Genomic DNA, 20,835 nt, shown 5'->3' on the forward strand with positions numbered 1-20,835 from the left:
ATAAAGAAAGGAAGCATTGGAGAATGAATAAATGACGCTAGAATAAAATATTTTTTATTCTTGATATAAAAGATCACTGTTCAAGTAATAACACTACAATATATTGAGGGATTACAGCAAATGGGTATCAGGTGAGGTTGAAAACCTGTGTTTCGGCCCTGACCATGGTAAATCACAGAGGCTCCCCTGGCAGCCCAGGCAGGGGAAAGTTGCCCTCCCCGCCCCACACCAGACCTGGTGCACAGCCGGTGTGCCACAGACTCTTAAGGGAGTTGCAGCCAAGGACTCAGGCCCCTCTCCCCAGTCATACTTTTGCATATTTGCTTTCCTAGCCCTGGTGCTTTCGTTCCTAGGTCTTTCTCTCAGAGGCCTTGGACAAAGAGCTTCTACAGGCACCTTTATGGAGGCCTCCTTATGGGAAAGGAAGGAAGGGGAAACCTTTTACTACTTTTCACTCCTCTGACCCAATACTTTTCCACTCCTACCCTTGAACCTGACCCCAGGATCCATACTGCCAGAGACCTTTGTTCAAGGCTCTCTTTTTTTTTTTTTTTTTTGGGTGGGGGGGCAGCATAGCTCATGTGTTACATTAAGAATATGCAGATTATGACCTGCAGACTAAGGAGGTATACCCCCCCAAAGGGGTCAGCAGGTTGGTCCCTCAGCATCTGAGCTCCCACTCTGGGGAAGAGTAAACCTCAGAGCAGTTTTGATTGAAGGTGCAGTTTTTATACACTCACACAAAGGAAGTAAAGTCGCAAGATTTATCACTTAGACATCCCAGAAAAGGGGCGTGGGTGTACAGTGAGCCAGGGGAAGGGCAGTCCTCTATCCCAGGTCACAAGCAAACAAGAGACATAGCTCAGGGTAGCAAGCACCTGTTACTTATAAGGTGGTTGGGGCAGAGGTCACTAACTTTTCATAGGTGGTTCTGTAAGTGTAAGCAGTTATTTTCGAAAGGTGACTCAGGAAAAGCAAAGCAAGACCTTGTGGCAGGAATCCTAAGCTCAGGTCCTTATCTAAATGTCCAGGCTCTGGGTGTGAGCAGGGCTGTCACACTGTGAAATGCTTAGGCAGTAACTCAGAATGGCTGTTTTTTCATCACATTCCCTTGACAGGAGATGAACCCACATCTGTACTAGTCCACCTGACCGTCCACTGTTCGCAGTTCCATGGAGAAAAACGGAACAGGGGATATCAGAGCTATCTCCAGTTGTAGCCTCTTGCTTATACCATCTCAAGTAAGTTATTAAAGGCTTAACTCATTTATCTTGAGCTTGTTGCTTTAATTGGCTACTCCAACATCTGGCAGCTCAGCTTTCTCCCAGCTCAGTTGAGCTCCCGGTGGATGTAAAGGACGGGTGTAAAACGAATGATACAAATATCATACAGGGAAAGAGGGATGAATGGGAACATTGTGTTACAAGGTATCTTTACTACAACTGAAGAAGTAGAGTGTTTTTTGAAGTTACAATTAGATTTTACAAACTATAAGGTGGCCACTGAAAGAAATTTTTTAAGAAGTATAATGATATGCTGAGAGAAGATAAAACAATCATATAAAATGATCAATTAAAACCACAGAAAGTATAGTAAAAAGGAAGGAAGAAAAAACAAAAGCAACAAATATAAGAGTTATAAATATGGTAGATATTAATTTAACTATATCAACTTTACATGTGAGTGATCTAAATGTATCAATTTAAAGACAGAGATAGTCACAATGAATAGAAGAAAAATAAGGACTGAACTATATGCTGTACACCAAAACAGACAGACAAAAAAAAACCATTTCAAATAAAATGACAGATTCAAAGAAAAGGAAATGAGAGAAATATACTATGCTAACACTAACTGAAAGAAAAAAAAAAAACTAAAGAGGAATATTTATTTCATACAAAACAAATTCCAGAGCAAGAAAAATTGTGAGGGATAAATAGATCCATAATGATAAAGATGTCAGTTCCCCCCAAAATAATTCAATTATCTTTAATGTGTATGCACCTAGCAGCAGAACATCAAAATATGTGAGGGAGAGGCTGATGGGACAGAAAAAAGAAATAGAAACATCAACTATTATATTTGGAGACCCCCCTTTTAGCAACTGAGAAATTAAGCAGGCAGAAAATCAGTAAGGATGGTTGACCTGAATAGCACTACCAATCAATGTAACCTAAATGACATTTATAGAATGATCATTGTAACAGCAGAATACATATTCCTCTCAAGTTTGCATGGAACATTCGCCAAATTAAGCATCCTGAGTGATAAAACACACTTTAGCAAAATTCAACAAACAGAAATCATGCAGAGTATATTTTCAGGCCACAAAGGAGTTAAAGTAAAAATCGGCAACAGAATGATAATTGGAAAATCCCTAAATATTTGGAGATTGGACAACACCCTTGTAAATAACACACGAGCCAAAGAAGAAATTGCAGGAGAAATTTTAAAATATTTTGAAGTAGGGGCTTCCCTGGTGGTGCAGTGGTTGAGAGTCCGCCTGCCGATGCAGGGAACACAGGTTCGTGCCCCAGTCCGGGAAGATCCCACATGCCGCGGAGCGGCTGGGCCCGTGAGCCGTGGCCGCTGAGCCTGCGCGTCCGGAGCCTGTGCTCTGCAACGGGAGAGGCCACAACAGTGAGAGGCCTGCGTACTACAAAAAAAAAAATTTTTTTTGAAGTAAATAAAAATACATCTTATAACGTATGGGATGCAAAAATAGCAGTTCATAGAGGGAAATTTATAGTATTGCATGTATTCGTTAGAAAGAGAAAAGACCTGAAATCAATAACCTAAGCTTCTCCCTTAGAGAATAAGAGGAAGAAGAGCAATTAAATTGAAAACAAAAAACAATAGAGAATAGCAATAAAAATAAAAGCTGGTTCTTTGAAAGGATTGATAAATTGGATAAACCTCTAGCCAGGCAAACCAAGAAAAAGAGAAAAAAAGACACAAATTACCAATATGAGAAGTGAAATAAGGTCCAACACTGCTGATCCCAGAGACATAAAAGAATAATAAAGGAATAATATGAAAAACTCATCTCAATATTTGGTAAGTTAGATGAGATGGACCAGTACCTTGAAAGACAAAAACTACGAAGTCACAAACAAAGTGAAATAGATTATCTAAATAGGAGCATACACATTAAAAAAATTGAATCAGTAATTAATAACTCTCTAAAAGAAAGCACCAGGCCCTGATGGTTTCAGTGGAAAATTCTACCAAACATTTAAGGAAGAAATGACAGCAATTCTCTATAATCTCTGAGAAAACACAAGCAGAGGGAACACTTCCTAACACAATCTATGTAGCCAGTAACATCCTAATAGCAAAAACAGAAAAAGATGTCCCCCACAAGGAAAACAAATCAGTTTCTTCCATGACCATAGATGCAAAAATATCAAGATATTAACAAATGAAATCCAGCAACATATAAAAATGACAATATACCTTGACCAAGTAAGAGTTATTCCAGGAAGGCAAAGTTGGATTAACACTAATAATTAATAGTAATATTAATTATTACTAATTATTAATTATTAATTAATTATTTTATTAATAAAATTATTATTAATTGATACTAATTATTAATTATTATAGTAGTGTTAATAATAATTAACACTAATAATTAATATAATACACCACAGTAATAGAATAAAAGGAAATACTATTCCAAAATAAAAAGTAATATGATATTAACATATGTAAAGCATGATTGAATTTCACAAACATGATTCTATGTGAAGGAAGTCAAACGTAAAACATCACATACTACATAATTATCAATACATTGATATGAAGTTCTAGGAAAGGCAAAACTATACATGAGAAAGAAGGTAAGTCCTCACCTGGGATCAAGAGTGGAAAAGGGGGATCAAGTGCAAAGGAACAGAGGGAAACTGTAGGGTGAGGGAACTGTTCTATTCCTAATTGTGGTGGCAGTTAAGTTGTTGTACAAATTACCAAAATTCATCAAAATGTACACTTAGTATGTTGAATTTTAATATATATGCAAACGATGCATTAATAAAAAAGTGAATAAATTAAATATAAATATTTTCACATAAATAAATATCTCCCCATTTAATTTCACATAAATAAATATCTCCCCAGTTAATTGCATAAATTAAATATCTCTCCAGTTAATTGCACTTGCCTTCTATGTGATATAGTAGCAGATGGTCTAATTGATGAGAGACATCTCTCTGTCACTGTGTTGTAATGCTCACAGCACCACATATTCTCTTAAAGTTTAGATCTAATGTCACAAAAGAAAGCAAACTCTATCAATTATTTCTACTTCTCATACTTATTTAACTCATAGTCTCAAATTAAGAAGTCCAAGGCCAAGATGTTTATAGTTTTAAACAGCAGTAGCCAATGTAATTGATGCATTAGAAAGATAATGTGGCAGAATTTGTAAGAAATACAAATATTTAACAACTGATCTCTTATCCAAACGATCTGGCAATCTACTGCTGGCAAACAGATGTGTGCATTGCTACCTATATATTGTAGTATATAATATGTATGTTAATACAATCAAGATATGGACTAATTTACAACTGTAGGGAAGATTGATGAAGTTTGAATTTTAATTGAGCCTAGAAGTGTTGGTGGGATTTAACCTAGACAAGGAAGATCATTCCAGATAGAGGAAACATTGTGAGAAAATCCCAAAGGTTTATTTCATAATATTCGCCTAGGCAATGATGTTTTGCTTGGTGTGGGTGAAGCAGAGAAAGACAAAATGAGTACATATGAGAAGATAGCCTAAAACCTGAAGATAAGCAGAATTGATTGTTATGGTAAGAACTTTTGATGTAGGCGTTGAAACCATGTAGCTTTGGGAGAAGGGTTGGCATACTCAACATGATCAAATCCATATTCTCAGAAAAGGAGAAGGTTAGGCATACTCAACATGATCAAGTCCATATTCTCAGGACAGGAGAAGGATGAATTGCAGCAAAAAAAACAAAAAAGAAGTTAGAGAAAAGAGTTAGGAGACTTGAATAAGAAGAGCTACCATGGAAATGGGCAGTTTGGTAACTATGCTGATTAAATCTAAGGGTGCAGGCTAGGAAGAAGTTAACGGATAACACAAATATTTCTAATCTAGGTGAGAATTAATTTATCAATTAGGACATCTTTGGTCCGATTAAAGAGATAAAGTTTACACATATGAAAAATTAAATAGCAAGGTAAGAAATGAATTTTTAATTGCATCTCATATGATCCTATAGAGTTGTAGCTCCTACCTTTAGACCCAGCTCTGACCTCAGCAAGTTCCTATTAAAATAACAATGTAGTGCCTACTTTACAGAGTGGTAATTTTAATCATTATCTTATTCTAGTAACAACCCCAAGATTAACAAAATCATGAACTTAACAAAATTGAGATACAGTACTTTTAGTTACTTTGCCAATTGATTAGACATGCACTGTGATTAAATATCTGTGATTAAAGATTTTCCTTCAGCAAAAATCATAGACTTTTGTAATAACTTACAAATCCAAAAGTTTTCTCTGTGTACACTTTCAAAATTAGATTTTCCCCTTTATATGAGAAGAATGCTAACAGCATCCTCAAATTTTCTTAAAGGTTTGAGTCCTATGTATTTTCAGATATATACACATTATGTGCTTGTAAAAAAAAAAAGTTATCTTCTAGAAAGGAAAAAGGATGAGGAAAACCCTCCAGAGAGATAATTAATAGAGAAATGGTCCCACGAATTCCAGTGGGCTCCCTCTCTTTTTGCTCTCTGATATACCTCTTAGCAGGGCAATGTTTATTCTGCTGAATCTGTAAATAAACCTATCATGTTAGATCCTGTAATTATATTGCACATTGATTAAATTTAAATTATATTGCACATTGATTAAATTTACAAAATAAATTTATTTATTTCTATGTTATATATTTATTTCTATGTTAAAGTTTCTAAAGCACTTGTGCACTGTTATACCACTTCATTCATGTGCACACTATTAGTCTTTAAGTGATAAGACTTAGTGATTATATGGCATTGTCGATTTTTTGTATTTTCTAAAATAATCATAAACAACTTTTATAAGTATAATAAATACTATTAAAATTGAATATTTAAATATTTATAATAAGCACAAGTTTTTAATTAAAGCAGGCTTACAACCTTTTTAATGTGAATTATTATGTTTAATTGAAGCTATATTCAGCAGTTTATAGATAGAAGAAAAAGTTGAAGGAATAAATATATTACTTAACATCCCCAAATAGTAAGGTTCAAAAGAGCCAATTGAGAATGGAGTTTGCCTCTCCTTGTTGTCACAAAAAAATAAGGAAGGAAGAAGGGAGAAAGGAAGGAAGAGGGGATAGAGAGAGAAGAGAGAAATCAGAGACAGAAAAGAGACTGAAGAGAGAGGGAGGGAGGAAAAGGAAAGGCAGTAGGAAGAACGAAATAAATAACTTTGAAAATAATAGTTTAGGGAATAAAAACTGTATAAATAAATAGAAAAATCAATCAGAATGGTGGCTGCAAACATAAAAGAAATCCCATCAAATTTGTAAGATATGAGTACAGTATGAATGAAATAGAAGTCACAACATAAAGAAGTCTGCGTCAGAAGATATCACATGGCAAGAATACTGGGAATCTCCAGTCTTAAAACCAGTAGAAAGAACCAGTGAGCAAGTGTGAGAAATAAGAGTGGAAACAAGAAGGTAATTAAAGGTCTATGTAAGAAAAACTGACCCCCCCTATCCTACAACAGCCCTCACCCATTCACCTACCCTGGTGTACAGAACACAAGAATGGAATTTACTCTCAGACAAGAAATTAGAAGACTCTTCTCTGAAGCTGTTGAACAAACTAAACAGAACTGTCGCAGTTAGTGTGGGTGGTGGACATCTTTACCACCCGTTCCCCATCTACTCACCAAGTAAAAGCCAGCCACTGGCGAAATGCTGCCCATGTTTACAGAGATCCCAAATCAGCTCTCTTACTGCCTCAATTTAAAACATGAACGGAAAATCAAGGAACTTGTCCCGTAGCAAGAAAGAGAAGGACCAAAATAAATAGAAAAACTAACAAAAATTAAAGAAGTCAGAAAAATAAAGTTTTAAATCACTAATTAGTATGATCAGGGAGAGTCAAGAGGATGTTTCATTCATAAATAAAAGTAGGACGCTATCAAAAAGAAACAATAAAAGACAAGATGTTTTTGAAAATAAAATAATAAGTGTCAAAATTTTAAAAATTGAATTCAAGGATTGCAAAATAAAATTGAGAAAATCCCCAGAATATAATGCAAAAGACTAATAAAAGACATTTTGAGAGAAAAGATAAGCCATGGGAAAGGCCAGTATCTGCATAATAAGTCCAGAAATAGAGAATTTAAAAATGGAGAAAAAAAATTATCAAAGAAATAACAGCAAAAAAACCCAAAAAACAGAATTCAGAAGAATAGTAAGTAGAATCCATTGAAATCCACTAGAATTTTTTCACATCCGGGCATGTGGGACTTAGACCCTACTGCATGAACCTCCCCCAACCCCCTTGCAGACAATAACTATAAAACCTGGACTAACAGACAGTGAAGAGAGCAGATATATTCTGGCAGAAAACCCATGCTTACCAGGAGGAGGAAGGCAGAAGGTGGTACAAATAATTACCATCTTTGAGGAGCTATGCTAGTCCTTTGGGCAAACAGCAGTGGCAGGGAATACACATGGGAAATCCCAAAATCCTTCTGGCCGGGGACGCAGAACAATGAAACCTGGATACTATGAACATTGAAGAGTGTGGGGGAAACACCAGAAGGGAAAGAGCTGGAGCCAGAATCCCCAGACTCTGTTTTACTCACATTGCTGACTCATATCTGAACTATGCACGCATAGAACAGAATCACAGCACTTTAAACAAAGAAAAAAATGTTTGAACTATGATCTGTGTTCGTGTTCTGAAGGTTGCTATCCTGAATACTTAACATAAGCAGGCAGATTTTGGTGGAGTGGAAACTTGCTTGGAGGTGCACTGATGTGGAGCTTAGTTTCTCTCTTTGCAGTTTTTCCTTGAGGCTAAGAACAGAGAACACACAGCAAAGGCAAGAGCATACATGTGAATATTCTATTCTTCCTGGTCTGATAAACAAGAAAAGAGAAGCCAAGAAACGTGAATGCTGAAGAGCGTGAGGAATCCTAATAGGAAAAGAGTCGGAGGAAGGATTGCTAAAGCAGTTTAATCTCAGACATAAAAGCTACTTGCTACTATTATATATGGAATGGATAAAAAACAAGGTCCTACTGTAGAGCACAGGGAACTATATTCAATATCCTGTGATAAACCATAATGGAAAAGAATACAAAAAGAATGTATACGTATGTATAACTTAATCACTTCACTGTACAGCAGAAATTAACACAACATTGTAAATCAACAATACTCCAATAAAAAACAAAAAAGTATTTGCTAAGACAAAAGGAAAAAAATACTTATCACAGAAAAATAACAGAATCCAGTATTCTCTTAATTTAGCATTAATGTGTATGATACAATTCAAAATTACCACAAAGTGCGAGAGTAGCATGGACATATATACACTACCAAATGTAAACTAGATAGGTAGTGGGAAGCAGCCGCATAGCACAGGGAGATCAGCTCGGTGCTTTGTGACGACCTAGAGGGGTGGGATAGGGAGGGTGGGAGTGAGACTCAAGAGGGAGGGGATACAGGGATATATGTATACATACAGCTGATTCACTTTGTTGTACAGCAGAAACTAATACAACATTGTAAAGTAATTATACTCCAATAAAGATATTTAAAAAAAAATTACCCAACATGTGAAGAAATAAGAAAATAGAATACATTCCAAAGAGATAAGAAAATCATTTGAGTCCAACCCAAGATAACCAGATGTTGCAACAAAAACTTAAAAGCAGCTACTAAAAACCAGTATGGATGTTTCTCAAAAAACTAAAAATAGAACTACCATATGACTCAGCAATTCCACTCCTGGGTATGTATCCAAAAGAAATGAAAACAGTAAGTTGAAAAGATACACCCCAGTGTTCATAGCAGCATTATTTACAATTGCCAAGGTATGGAAGCAACCTAAGTGTCCATCAACAGATGAATGAATAAAGAAGATGTGATACACACACACACACACACACACACACACACACACATATATATACATATATAACAGAATATTACTTAGCCATAAAAATGAATGAAATTTTGCCATTAGCAGCAACATGGATGAACTTGGAGGGCATTATGCTAAGTGAAATAAATCAGAGAGAGAAAGACAAATTCCACTTATATGTGGAATCTAAAAAAATACAACAAACTAGTGAATGCAACAAAAAAGAAGCAGACTTATATGGAGAACAAAGGGGAAGGGGAGAGGGGTAATACAAGGGTAAGGGTAAGGGGGGAGGGGCAAAAAAGGGTTATAGGATTATATGAAATCATGTGTGTGAAACTTTTGAAAATTGTAAAGCACTATAGAATTTAAAGACTCTTTCATTCAATGAAAGAAAAAAAAGTATCCTCAAAGATGTAAAATAAGACATGTCTTCCATGCATGCAAATCTCAGTAGTAAGAAGTCTCAGCAGAGAAATAGAAGCAACAATAAAGAACCAAATGAAAATATTAGTAATAAGAAATAAAATTCTGAAAAAATTTACTGGATTAACTTAACGAAATGGATATGACAAAGAAAAGAGTAAGTGAACTTAAGATAGAAAAAGAAACATTACCTAGAGTGAAAAAAAGAAGAAAAAAACCAGAATAACTCAGGGGCCTGCTTGGATAATATCAGATAGTCAGATATATGTGTCATGGGAAATTCAGAAGGAGAAAAGAGAAAGAATAGAGAAAATGTTTCTCAAGAAACAATAGCTGAATATTTATTTATATATTAAGCTGAGGGTCAACGTATTTTTTAAAGTTCTAATAAATCAATTTTTAATTCAATATCAAACAAAATCAGTCAAATTACATTAAATGATATTGCCACAAAAGGAAATAACAAAGAGGAGAGTATGTTCATCCTTACTTGCAAAAGTAGAAATGCAAATAAAAACAATACTAAATACTTTTTGAAATATTTTAATATGTAAAATATCTTGGGTTGACAATAAAAACAGGAAAACCAGCACACTCATATTGGGTTAATTTCTCTCAAGAAAATAAATGCACCATTTATTTTCTTGAGAGAAAGGATAAATAATGTCAGCAGACAATAATAAAGACTCTTTATTATGGCTACACAGCGAAACAGATTAGTTATAACTGGAGGTGGGATGTGGGTTAATTTTTCTCTGTTTAAAAAAATTATGCGATAATTGTATATTTCATATATTTATACAATATTATGTATTGTATAATTTGTATATTTTTTGTATATAATTTGTATATATATTTTTTGTTTATTTTTGTATAAAATTTGGTTTTTTGTCATACAACAAAAATAAGTGTGTTTTTTAAACAGTAAATCAATTAAGAAATCATCTATGTTTATAACATATGTAAGGTAAGATGATTAACCCATAGAGATAGCACTCCTCTTGTTTCTTCAACTCACACAGACATACCTTTTGTTTTTTGTTTCTTTCTAAGCCAGTTAGGAACATAGCATGGGAAGGCAAGGGGCCCAAAGAATAGTCCATTGATATTGTAACTGATAACTCTGGAAAGTCACCTAGTACCATCCCTTTCATTAGCTCTCAGAGTCAAAGCATGTTAAACATGTTATCTCTCATGGAAAATGTAGAAACCTACTTGACCTGAAATCCTAGAGTCAGTAACAATTCCAAAAGATGTTTGCTGCTAAGGTGAAGTTAAAGGATGATTTTTGAAAGATGCAGTCTAAGCAATTTTGGAATTAATAAAGGATTAGGCTAAGACTATTTATCTGTAAACATATTTTTAAAAAATTTTATGTCTCATCTTTAATATAAAGCCTATTAATCTATTTTGCATTTAAATTTCTTTTAGAATAATAAAAATTATGGCTACTTTTAAAGTAAAAAAATTTGTTTCTATTTTAGATTACTTCTTTAAAACTAGACATTACCTTGTTTTAGGCTTATAGACTAAACCTCACCAGGAAGACTCTATGGCTACATTCACTGAATGGTTGCAAAGAGGTTATCAAAGAGAAAGGGTCTTTATGTATCAGGGAAGTGGTTGAAAACATGCACATGAAACAGGAAACCCAAAGTATTGTTGTAGTTAGTAGTCATTCCATAGTCTGGAAAATTCTATCATATAGATAGTTTGTTGTATACATGATTGATAACATAGTAAGCAAATTATTCATATATATGTGTCATTTTGAAATATCCTAAGATATTATAGTTAAACAAAGTTAAAGGCAAGTATAAACATAGTACTTTCAGGATTGTATACTTGTATATCAAGAAATGTGGGTGAAGGAATACAATGTTAAGAAGGCTAAACTTCTTAAGAATTGTTATCCAGCAATTCCACTTCTGGATATATATCCAAAGGAAATGAAAACAGGATATTGAAGAGATATAAGCAGTCCCATGTTTATTGCAGCATTATTCGCAAGAGCCAAGATAGGAAAACAACCTGTGCCCATCAACAGATGAATGGATGAAGAAGACATGATGTACATATATAATGAAGTATTATCAAGCCATGAGAAAGAAGGAAATCCTGCCATTTTTATCAACATGGGTGGACCTTGAAGGCATTATGCTTAGTGAGGTAAGTCAGTGAAAGACAAATACTTTATGGTATCACTTATGTGTGGAACCTAAAAAAGCCTAACTTGCAAAAACAGAGAGTAGAATGATGGCTGCCAGGGGCTAGGAGGTGGGGAAATTGGGGAAATGCTGTTTAAGGATACAAACTTGCAACCATCAGATAAATAAGTTCTGGAGATCTAATGCACAGCATAGTGATTATAGACAAGTCTATATTGTACAAACAAGTTTGTACTATAAACTTCAAAGTTGCTAATAAACTAGATCTTAATTGTTCCCACCACAAAAAAGGTAATGACATAATAGAGGTGTGAGTTACCATTACAGTGGTAATTATAGTGCAATATATAAATATAGCAAACCAACACTTTGTACACATCAAGCTTACAAAATGCGCATGTCAATTATGTCTCAATAAAAATAAATGTTAAAAAGTAGGCTATAGATAAATTATGAAATAATTTGCATAAAAAATATTGTTCAGGATGCAGCTCAAAATATTTTAGTAAACTCTAAGATAGCTATTAGGATAAAGTATTTAAAAACTTAAATACAAAATAAAAAAATAAAGATGCTATGTATAATTTATATTTAGAAAATGAGTTCCATATCAATTATTTACTTACAGAGAAACTGCTATCAAACTTCCTTATGAACTAGGCATATATATATGAACCATAGTACATTGGCTTGTTTACTCCAATGATTTTTTTTCTGTGTAATAGGATTATACATTCTCATTCATTGATGTATGACTTGCCAATTCATTCTGCGATAAAAAATATATGTACCCATCTCTTTGAGAATGACGTTACATGCTTTGCTCAATTTGGACGTGAAGTACTAGAGTTGTTTGCTGACTAACACCTAGACAGCCAGGTTCAAATGGAAACAAGTATTTCATTTTCTTATTTCAAACAATTTGGGGGACAGACTCTAAGGAGGGCCTCATGATCCCACCTTCTGGTGTCCGTTCCTTTGTGTAATCCCTCACCCCCTTAAATGTAGGCAGGACCTGTGACATGTAAAAATAAAATACAGCAAAGGTGATAGGATGTCCCTCCTATGATTGCCTTATAAGACTCCATCTTGCTAGCAGATTGGTTCTTGAGACTGTTTCTCTTGCTGGATTTGAAGAAGTTAGTGGCCAGTGTTAGGAGGCTCACGTGTCAAGAAGCCAATGCTTGACACTAATCACTAAGGGAAGTTTCAAGCTTCCAGCCAGCAAGAGGCGAGGTCCCTCAGACTTATAGTCACAAGGAAATAAATTCCTCTTACATCAGCCTGAGTGAGAATGGAAGCAAACCCTTTCCCCAGTCAAGCTGTGAGATGAGAACTCAGCCCTGGCCAGCACTTTGATTGAAGCCTTGCAGTAGACTCCTCTAAACCATGCCTAGACTCCTGAGGTGATAAATGTGTCTGTGATTATAAGTTTCTAAGTTTGTGGTAATGTGTTATAGTAATAGAAAAATCATACACAAGAGTCAAATCTGAAATAATGTGTGTGTGTGTGTGTGTGTGTGTGTGGGTGTGTGTGTAAATATGGAATATAGTACAATGGACAGGATTTTTCAAAAATTCTGTGAAACATACCTCTGTCTATTATCTCTCTCCCTATCTACCTAGAAAAACACACACACACCCAGAGAGAGAGAGAGAGAGAGAGATTAAACTTATAATCATTAGTCATTAAGATCAATGGCTTCCCACTTAGGGTTCTAGAATTTTGCAGAGTTCCCTTGGAACCCTGAGAGACTGAGTGTGAGATGGGAAACAGCAATTACAAAGAGACAAGGCTCTTGCTTTCCCCATACTATCTTTTCTGATTGAGTTACTAACAATAAAATTAAACTATTTATTTAAAAGAGTTTTATTATCTAGTATTGTTGTTAGAAAATAGTTCATAATTATAATTTTTAAATTATAAATGATGTGCCAGTAAGTTTCATTTAGATATTTTGCCTATCTTGCATAAAATCTATGTTGTACAACTTGAGATAGTCACAAAGATTTTATAAAGACCATGTACTTATAAGTGAAAACTGCTAAAACTAATCTTACATTTTATCTTATAAATTAATATGACCGTGAAAAGAGCCCTCGATAACTATAGAACAACATCTGCTTATTTGGACAGCATGTAATCATCTCGGTATTTTCACTGTGTAGTCATTGTTTACTGATAACAAAAGTTATACATCAGGAAAGTATCTTTGAAAGTCATTACTAGGGCATTTTAAGAACACACCACATTAAATGCACTTGATTTTCCATGAGTTGATATTTCTGCACTTTAAAATATTGCAGACAATAGTCTTTGATGATTTTAATCACAGAAAATCAGAGATATTTGAAGGACCATTGCTAAGGCGGAAAGGCCAGATCTGTATGTCATTAGTTCAGCCTCTAAAATAGATCAAAGAGGCATCCAAAAATGAACTGCTATTTACTGCTCTGAAGGCAGTCATGGTATTCAGCTGACCACAATGTAAACTTTTCTCCAGCTGCGTGAAATGAACGTTATAGTTACAAACAATTATTGAGTTCTAGTAAGGAAGGAAAATGCGATGAAATTTTAGTGGCACTTATTGTTATCTTTCCAAACATAACTCTTAAGAATGAAGTCGAATTTCATAAATCAATCACTTAAAAAATAAATTCATTTAAATTTCCTCAGTTCTGTCCTTTAAGAGTGAATTTTTGACTGTTTTCCAAATCCCCCAAAATAACAATAACAACAAAAACAATTAAGGAGTGTTCTATGTTGGCACTGTTTGGTAATCCCATTAGTATCCAAAAAACCAGTGAGGTAACAAAACCACTTCCATTTATTACACTTTCTTAATGCTGTTGATTTTTGTAGGTTGAGCTTATATCTAGCATCTTGATGAACTCATACAGATTCTATACTTATCATTGATTTGTGTGTGGGGGGGTTCCCTACGTAGAAATGTCTGTCAAAAATAACAATTTTTCATTTTCCTTTCCATTCATTATACTTTTATTTCTTTTTTTCTTTTTTAGTTTCACTGGCTAAGATCTCTAGTAGAATGATCAATGATAGGAGGGATTCGTATTGTGCTTGCCTTTAATATAGATATTTCTCAAATTCTGTCATTAAGAAAAATGATACCTACTGATGTTTACTGAATACATTTTATTCAGATGATGAAAGGTCTCTCTCTGTTTCACTTTATTGGGAGGATATTTTTATGAACAGGTATTGCATTTTATGCTTTTTATTTATTTTCTCCATCTACTGCAACTATTACTGTTGGTTTGCTGTCTTTTTAACCATTGCTGTGGTTGTAAGTTGAACCATTTTAACTTTCCTGGTATAATTTCTATTAGCTCACATTTTATTATTTGAAATCACCTCTAGAATTTCCATTGATCTTATAAAATGAGGCATATAGATTTATTTATTTAGTCTATATTCTCAAATAGTCTGAATTAGGGATTGTCTGTGGCTTGAAAACATTGTACAGTTCCTCTGTAAAATCATCTGGTCACTTTTAAGGGTTTATGGGTAGGGTATTTTTCAATAGTCATTTTCATTCCTTAAATATACTTGGATATTCAGTTTTTCTTCTTTTATCATTTTGAGACATTTTATTTTTCTAGAAAATTGTCATTTAATTTTTGCTTTCAAATACAATGGCATTAAGTTCTCCATAGTATTATATATATTTTCACTCTCAATTGTAATTATAGCTAATTTTATTTTCATCTTAATATATTTATTTCAACCATGTTTTCCTTGATCAGTGTTCCCAATTTGTCTGTTTTAAGTTCTTTCAAAGATTTATCTTTTGTGTTCTTGATAAGTTTTAGTATATGTTTTATGTTTCTTCTTTAATTATTATTTTACTTTAATATTATTTCAACTTATTTGAATTAATTTATTAATTTGTGCTCTTTTTACGGTTTCTTGGTATAGATGCTAGCATAATAATGTTGTCTTTCTTTGTTTTTTTAATTAAATGCATTAAGGACACAAATTCTCATATAAGTGCTTTTTTGCTTGTCTCCCACAAGTTTTGAGTTATATGCTTTTCCTGTCATTCAGTCTGAAAAATTCTATAATGTATGCAAGTTTTATTCTTAATTGTATAAATTCTTTAGAATGATGTTTTTAGTTTTAAAATATAGGGTTATATTTCAACTACCTTTTTGAAGTTAGTTTCTGAATGAATTGTATTATGACCAGAAGGGGGATCTACATAATATAAGTCTGATTGACACTTCCTTTGTGGCCAGTCACATGACAATTTTTGTAAATGACTCCATGTGTAGTTGAAAAGGATGATTTTTTTTCTGGATATAAGAGTCTACATAGATCTATTAGAACAGGCTTTTTCAACATGATAATTGAATTTTTAAAGTATATCTCATTTAAGTTTACTTGACTTTCTGAAAGAGAAGTACTAAAATTTATCATTTTGATTATGACCTTTGCAATTTTCTCCTGTATTTTTGTTAATTTTTACTTTATATATTTTTGAGGCTATGTTGTTTGATTTATTTTAATTCCTGTATTGATGTAGTTTGGGGCCACATTTTTCCTTTTATGAGAAGAAAGATTTTCATTGGTTTCTGTATTGTTTTCCTGTAGCTACTGTAACAAATTAGCACACATTTGGTGGCTTAAGACAACAATTTATTCTCTCACAGTTCTGGAGCTCAGAAGTCCAAAATCAGTATCACTGGGTCAAATCAAGGTGTTGACAGGGCCACACTCCCTTCAGGGGCTCTAGAAGAGAATACTTTCCTTGCAGCTTCTGGTGGCTGCCAGTAGTCCTTGGCTTGTGGCTGAATCACTCCAATCTCTGCTTCTATTTCCCCCTTGCCTCCTCCTTTTCTGTCTGTGTTAAAATCCCCTCTACATGTCTCTTATAAATACGTTCCTGATGGCATTTATGGCTCACCTGGTTAATCTAGGATAATCTCCCCATCTCAAGATCATTAACTTAATCACACTGCAAAGTCTATTTCACTATATAAAATAACATTCACAGGATTCAGGGATTAAGTCCTGGATACCTTTTAGAGAACATTTTTAGCATACTCCAGTTTCTTTCGATTTTTTAAAAAGTTCTGATTTTGTCACTTTAATATTGCTGTACCAATGTTCCTTTGATTTTTTATTTCACCGATACAGCTTTCTCATACCTTTATTTCATATTATGTCACTTTGTTTTAGTTATAGCTCTTACAAGAGTATTTTCACTTCCGTCTATGTCTCTATCTTTTAATTGCTGAGTTTTATCTGTATACATTCATTGTGATTACTATTCTTTTAGATATTTGAGTTATTTTGGTTTCTCTTCCCTCCTCCTCTCACCTCTCATTCTCACCCACTCTGGCTTGATTGATTTTGTCTGATTTCAATTTTTCCATATTGGTTTGAAACATATATGGTGTATCTTTTTTTTCAGGGTTATATACAAGTGTTTAAACTTTTATCTTCCAATACCTAGAGTTAGTATCTACATCATTCCCAAAATTAAAAATTTCAGCATGCTTTTACTGTCCTTTTCTTATTTTTTTCTTTTCTCATTTCCTTGTCTTCTTGTCCCAAATCAGAAATTATAGTTCTAGATTATCATTAAAAAATAGATAATTTTAAAAGTAGGTATTCCACTAATTATTATTCACTATTGCATCTTCTATCTTCTTATTTTCTCCTGGATTGCTTTCCTTCTTCCTGAGAATATATTCTAGTAAACCCTCAGAGATCTGTGGGTGGTAAAGTTTCTAAATTCCTATTAGTGTGAAAATACTATTTTGCCTTTACATTAAAATGATAGTTGTATGAATAAAAATTTTACACCTCAGTTTATTGTGCTTTCTGAGTACTGTATAACTGATTTGGCAGTATTTTATTAGCATGTTTACTTCTATAATCATTCTGGAACATTGACTTTATCTTTGCAATATGTGTCAGGCTTATGTAGCTATGAATTAGGCAGCATTCAATTTCTTATAATTCTCTAAAATATTTAACAATGCATAGTTTATTATTCTGAAAAGATTATGGATAAAATTATTTGTGATACTTTATTCATTGTTTTATATGTTAAGATATTCAACTTTTAGTGTCAGTTTTACTGTCATATTTTCTTAAGTATCTGTGCTACTAAGATTTCAAATATACTAACATAATAATAAATATAATATTCTTAAAATTTTTTCTATATTCTATATCTGGTATACTTTCTTTTATTTTTCTTATAATTTTGAATTGAAGTATAATGTACATATGAACAAAAGCACAAATAGCAAATGCATGCCTCAAAGAATCGTCAAAAGTGAACATAAGCATGAAGTTCCCACTAGGTCACAGAATAGAATACTATCTGCACCTTATCAGGTCCCTTCATGCCAGTGCTAACCATTACTCTCTCCCTCTTCTTCGTAGATGAACACTATACTGACTTCAGTCATTATAATTTGCCTGTTTTATTCATACCCATACTCAGAAATCCCATTTATAATTATACACCCAATAGAAAGATTCATTCATATGAAAAGACATGTAAACAAATGGGTTTTTGTTTCTTATTTTGAAATTGTTTATTCCCTTCTTTGTAAAGGCATTAAGAAGAGAGTTCATTTCTACAATTTATTTGAAAGCATTTTCTCTTATGTATGTTAGCTCTACCTATTTCTGTTTTCCATTTCTTTAATTAGTATTTTTTATATTTGTTACTTTTATTAGCTCATAGCTGGTTTTGTGGTTCTTTTTCTAATTTTCTCATTACATTTAAATAATAAAACTCTAAGTTTCTCTGTGAAGGTAGTTTTGGTCTTATCTCATTAGCTTTCATAGATAGCATTTTTAAATTTTTTGTTTATAAATAGTGATTATAATTTTGATGAATTACTATCAGCCATTATAGCTCATAAATTTTCTTCTTTCAGAATTTACAGAGATTTTTATTTCTCCTTTAGTATAGTATTGTCTTTTAAAATGGTTATTTCCTAGTAGATAAAATATTTATTTATTTATTTATTTAACAAATACTTGCTACAGGACATGATGTTAATTACTAAACAAGATGAGTTATAGCTAAAGGTAGCTAGATAGAAGATAGACATAGGTAGATAGATTTGAATATAAGTATATATATATCTATTGTGATATTCCAAAGTACTTTATTTCCTTGTTTACTTGATTTCTTGAAGGCTCAAGTAGATATGTGATAGTCTCCTATAACTTCCTGTATTTTCTAATATTCTTTGCTTTATACTGTTTAAATTTGTGATTTTTTCCCTTAATGTTATTAAAGAAATTAAATTTAGCATATTTCAATCTTATCTTTCCTCTACCTTATCTTTGTTAACAGTATATGAATTACTGTGAATGACTTATTTAATAATTATGTATCTTCTTCTTGAGATTTATTTTGGATACTCCCACTTACAATTATTAGAGTTAAGTTTTAATTACCTAGTTGCTTTCCATTGGTCCTTTAAGAGGAAACTCTAGAATTTCTGAGAATCTAAATTATCTTTATTTCTTGATTAGCTGATATCTTTGTTCAAATTACATTTTTTATTTTCAAAATAATATGTATGTGGAATAGTTTCTGGCTCCCTGTGTGCTGAAGTATTTCTTTATGACATTTTTAAAACCATGAAATAAATCATTTCTGGACTTAAAATTGTTAGGGCATTGTCTCTTTTCCTCAAACTTCTGAAATAATTTATTATTTTTTAGCATTCATAGTTGTACAGAAGAATTATAATTCCAGTCTGTTTGTTGCTTTTTACAGGATGGGAGCTTTTTTGTTTATTTTCTTTTTCCTAAATTAAAAACTTCAGAATTTGCTCTTTAATCTTATAATTCAACATTTGTTTGACATAATATCTGCCCAATGTATGTAAATAAACATGGTGAATCTTTCAGTTTTCATCTGATATTTTTAACCCTGTTGATCTTTATTTCCTATTTTTAGGTGAGTGCATGTCTTGCAAAACTGATATAGTTGGCCTCATCACTTTAATATTTGCCCTTTTTTTTTCATTAAGGAGATTTTCTTAGATTTGTATCTAATAGTATTTGTTTTTCTCTAGTCATTTCTTTTCTCTGCCACCTCCAATGCATATCTTGGTTCTACCATTGCAATTCTGGCTCCCTTTCCATATGTCCATATGGCTCTTCCTGTGTGAGCCCATGCCACCTCTCTTTATAACTTACTCTGTTCTGTCTCTAGCACTGTCTGCTCCAGGTATTTTTTTAAAGACATTTTGAAGAAAACTTCAAAATTTTTTTCTGGTTGATACAGTGAATCCTTTTCACATTTGCTTGTTCTTTGAGACTTTAAAATGCTGATCCCTTTTCTACAGTTTTCATTACTCTAAATTTTTTTCTTTCCAAGATGTATCCTTGCATGACAAAAAAAAGCTATCAATATATAATCACATTATGTGCCATACATTCCACATGTGTCTTTTCCTTGGGTTTATTGCAGATTCATGGTGGTTGATTGAATCTTTCACAGATCTTCCACTAGAGATATGATCGCTGTGAATAATTCCTATAAAAGTATCAGGTTTTAGTTCAACATTGTGGATTAGCCTGAGACCTTTTGAAACCACTATCAGGGACCCTGGGACTCTGAGTCAGTGGCTGAAGAAACAAATGACAAATAACCTGCAATCACCTTCACATACTGAGACCAGAACTCCTGTTATCTCGAAATACTCATTTGGTCAATATTTCAATTACAGAGATTAAAACTCCCAGGGGATAATCTTGCCACCTTAAGAACTACTCCTTTTAAAGTTTTCTAACAATATTTCTCTATTACCACATGCAAAAATGGAGTGGGTTGGGCAATAATTTTCTACCCATCTCAAGAAGTGGTACGCACGTCCAAAAACGAAAGCTTTTCTCTGTCTTTACCATGCTTTTTACGTAAAAACAGGAGGGGCTCTAGCCTCACTGAATACTTGCAGGCATAATTTCTCTTGCCTCTGAGATTCTGAATATACTGGAAAAACCTCTGTCCACCGTTACATTTACCCAAATAACTCTTAAATGTCTTTCAAATCTTTGCTTAGGTCTTACCATAACCTCCTCCAGGCAATATTTTTGAAT

General features: G+C 33.2%; 2 long non-coding RNA genes across 3 annotated transcripts in view; one reads left to right on the forward strand and one right to left on the reverse strand.

Annotated features, from left to right (window-relative positions):
* Positions 1-7,833, reverse strand: part of LOC125965551 (uncharacterized) — a 29,926-nt gene extending 22,093 nt beyond the window's left edge. Inside the window, exon 1 of the long non-coding RNA XR_007479579.1 lies at positions 7,621-7,833. This is a non-coding gene — a long non-coding RNA (uncharacterized LOC125965551). The remainder of the gene's footprint in view (positions 1-7,620) is intronic.
* LOC125965550 (uncharacterized) overlaps positions 1-20,835 on the forward strand; it is a 169,014-nt gene that overhangs the window by 37,543 nt on the left and 110,636 nt on the right. Inside the window, exons 6-7 of one of the 2 annotated variants that reach the window (XR_007479575.1) lie at positions 1,119-1,241; positions 11,560-11,730. This is a non-coding gene — a long non-coding RNA (uncharacterized LOC125965550). The remainder of the gene's footprint in view (positions 1-1,118; positions 1,242-11,559; positions 11,731-20,835) is intronic. The other variant, XR_007479576.1, reaches the window with a different exon arrangement.

This window comes from Orcinus orca, chromosome 10 (genome assembly GCF_937001465.1).
Source record: "Orcinus orca chromosome 10, mOrcOrc1.1, whole genome shotgun sequence".
Lineage (NCBI taxonomy): Eukaryota > Metazoa > Chordata > Mammalia > Artiodactyla > Delphinidae > Orcinus > Orcinus orca.